Below are 3,857 nucleotides of genomic sequence, written 5' to 3' on the forward strand. Positions count from 1 at the left end.
AGAGCCAGGGAGCACGTCCCCCCGGCCCCCCCTTCCCCACCAGCATCACCCACTGGTGTGCTCTGAGCACGCCCGCAGGTACAACTGGATTAAATCTAACCCCAGATCTGGTGCAACAGGGTTAAATTAAATGTCACCAGATACAGTTCCTGCAGCATTTGTAAGCCCAGGAGAACTCTCTCCCCGTGTACCCGGCCGCTGTCCACACGTAGCCAGGGAAGAGGTTTCCTTGCTCAACATAGTGCAATAAATCACAGTGAGAGGTTGCCTCATCCCTGAAATCACATCCTCTCTGCATGAAGAAAAATCAAAGCCAAGACTTTGCGAATTCAGGGTTTTCTGGGCACAGGACATGGGAATGTCCATGGTTTCCTGGATGATTTTACACAAGGCTCATCAGAGTCCAAAGCTGCCGGGGGGCTGCTGTCAGCAGAGCCAGCTGGACAGTGCTCCTGAGGAAACATCTGCTGGAGATGGAGGGAGGGAACAGAGCGTGCCTTGACCCTCCTCTCCCCATGCTCCTCCACCTTGTCTCATCCATACAGCAGGAGGGTGGGCAGGGAGGGCAGCTGCTGTGTCCCTTGCCCAAGGGGAATGCCGCGTCAGAAGGTCCCCTGAGCCCTCTCCACCACGGGAGCCGGGACGCCTGCCCCGCACGCAGAGGGGAGGCTCTGCAAGATGGGCTCTCTGGGGGTTTGGTTCATCTCAGCACACAGATGTTCGGATATTTAATTAAAATCTCCGAGCCTCCTGAGTATCCGACATGGGGCTGTTGACATCACCCAAGCAGACTGTGCAGAGAACTTCCAAACACTCCTATCTTCCAGCTGGATTGGGACCAAGATGAGCAAGAAAATGATGAATTCTTTTAAAAGGAGTACAAATTGCTCTTTACCAAAGTGAGAATACCCAGCAAGGCCCTCCTAGGGGGTGACTTTAGAGGTCCTGGTTTTGCTTAATGAGCCTGTCCATCTCATTGGACCCGAACAGCACGTTTGCTCGCACTACGTAGGAATGAGAACACAATGGCGTTAATCTATATTCTCTCCCAGTCTCACCGAGATGAGCTCCTACTCTTTTGGTTTCAGTCATTAAACAAACCATGTCTGGTAGCTAACTGAACAGACTGTTATACATCAAAACAAATCTCTCGCTAACTCCATTTATGGGATCTTTTATTAGGACAGTGTCTTCTCCAGGGTGGACTCCAGACCTGACTTTCTCTCTGCAGCATGACCAGTAACACCAGAGTTTGCCTCGGCCCGTCCACACCCTCACTCGCAGCTCTCAGCCTCCATCCCAGGCTTCGGAGTTGAACCTCCAGTACAGCTTAACTGTTTCCCCATTTACAGCAGCCAACAACATTTTACCTTGATAAATCAGCTCAGCTGCACATCTCTCCTCCCCTCATTAGCTTGGAGATCAGTGGCTTCCTTCCTCCCCCTTGTAGCATCACGCTTCCCTCCGGCTAGTTAGGCTTGGTTTTCAAGATAACCTCAGGACACAGACTGCCTGTTTAAATATGCTCACAGTATGGCTCAAGATCCCTTTCAAGAGATTGCAGAAATTCTCTAGTCCTCCACAAACCAGGGATTCAAACGCTGTTATCACCGTGTTCTGTGCTAGGACTGGTCCAAGGGCTGCTAACAACAGCCGCAGTCCCTCTACGTACCTCAGCAGCTTTTAGATCGGGTCTTAGCTGCATCTTCCCATTTAGTTTTTAGCAATGAAAATATTGTGACGTGAAGAAATCCATAAATCAGAAGCTGTGCTGGGGTGTGAAATAGAGCATCCATTTGGGAGAGAATTAAGCCCCACTTATGTCTCCTGTCCCTGGATCTATGTGACTACAAGAAGAACACATTTGCTACCTGGTTGGCTTTGCTGCTTCCCCCAATCTCTTTAAAACAGCGGTATTACAATGAGCTTTTCTTGTTGACAGGCTCTTTCTATTAGCTGTACAAGTGTCTTGAACAATTATTGATGCTGCGGGCAACTGGCAAACAGAAAAAAGAAGGAGCCTGCCGTTCACGAGCAAGGCTGTTTAAATCAAAGGAAGCAATAATATCGCAATTCTCAAGTGACCAGCCCTCAGGTGCAAACACCGGGAACTCTGCAGAAGTACTTCAAGAGCACCCCACAGGCTGTACGAGCTGGAAGAAATTACCCACTGAACAGCAGCAGATCAAAAACAAAAGAGCCCTGCGTCACTACAAAGTGTTGGACAATTTGCAAAACATGACAAAATTCTTTAATTATTAAAACAAACTAACTGAAATGAATAATTTAACTTGCTCTGACTAGTCCAGGGCATTTTCCTGTGGCTACCAGGATGACTCTGCTTTCAGTGAGAACTGGTGTTAATCACGACCTGGGACCAAAGCAGTTTTGCAGAAAACAACCAGAACAAAGCAGAAACCAAAGAAAACCACAGATTGTACTCCTCCCCAGAGGGATTCAAATTATACAGTACCTGACTTTGGCAAACGAGCTGAACCACGCAATGCAGAACTTGCTTTTACCAGCACTCCCCCTGCCCCAAATGCTAATTTAAATAATAATAAATCTGCACATCTATACACACTGTTATCTCTTCAGGCATCACAAGCCATACCAAATTATGCAGCACCACTTGTGCATGTACCAGACCACCGCGGTTGGGCAAACAACAATAACTAGCTCCCGCACAAGAGCGAGAGCCAAGGACGCGGGTGCCGACCCCTCCTCTCCAGGGACCCGTGCATCCTCCAGCCCTGCACAGCCGACATCCCCTCCTGCAAACCACCCGCGCCGCTCCCCGGCTCCCTTCCCCGGGAACACCGGGACCCCCGGCCACTGCTTGCACCTGCGACTCTGCCACATCGAAGGACAGGCTGAGAGCAGAGTTTTTGCAATGTTTTCTCCAACAGAAGTGTGGGTACAGGCTACGGTTTGTGTATGCACTACCAGTTTTGTTTGCCCTTGCTCACCCCCTCCCAGCTGCTTCCAGGCTTTGCCCTGGGCTGGTCGTGCTTCATCCCAGTCAAGTGCAAGCTGATGGGATATTGGAAAAGTAGGGGTTTTTTTTTCCCTTCTTGCTAGGAGACAGGTTGCTGTTTGTAACACAGCTCTTTCCTGCTGCTGGCAGGGAGAATTGCCTCTCCTGCCCCGCCAGGACTGCAGCTCCACAGGGGAGCTACTCGGCGCTCCCTCCCGAGCCCGCACGCTGCCGGGGCTATGCAAGACATCAGGAGCCGGTGGTTGGCACACAACTGCTCTCGCTCACGTGGCACGACACAGGGGAAAACTCACGCATCCAGGAGACACGTCGCTTTTACTCCATGGCTGCTATCGGGAGCGTTTTCGTAGCACAGGAACCTCACACAGGTCCTGTTTTACCAATGGGGAAACTGAGGCAGGGGCAGCAAAGGGAGGTGAGTGCTGGGTCAGTGGCGGCAGCACATGACCGTGCTTTGCGGACAGTGGCACGAGGAGCTTTTGGCTGCTCTTCCCACATTACCCATCCCTGGGACGTGGGCACCCCGTGGATGGAAGGATGAGAGGACTGTCGTCTAGGTCCTAACCAGGTAGTTCGGAGGAAAACAAGATCCAAACCCCACATCCCACTTGCAGTAACGAGAACTTCTGTCTCCCCAGCACCCATCACGGGGTGGTTTGGAAACATCCCCAGAAGGTCCCAGCAGCTTTGCAGTATTTCACAACAAGGGGTTGGCCAGTTGGATCCAAACCAAACCAAGCCTAGAAGTGTCCCTGGCTGAAATATTACCAACAATTTGCCCATTTGGAAAATCTTCCATTTTGCCCAAATCTTCCAGTTTTCCAGACCCCGCTGTGCTCAGGACCGCGTACTGGAGGGA

The sequence above is a fragment of the Fulmarus glacialis genome, unplaced genomic scaffold, assembly GCF_000690835.1.
Source record: "Fulmarus glacialis isolate BGI_N327 unplaced genomic scaffold, ASM69083v1 scaffold18463, whole genome shotgun sequence".
NCBI classification, from domain to species: Eukaryota; Metazoa; Chordata; class Aves; order Procellariiformes; family Procellariidae; genus Fulmarus; species Fulmarus glacialis.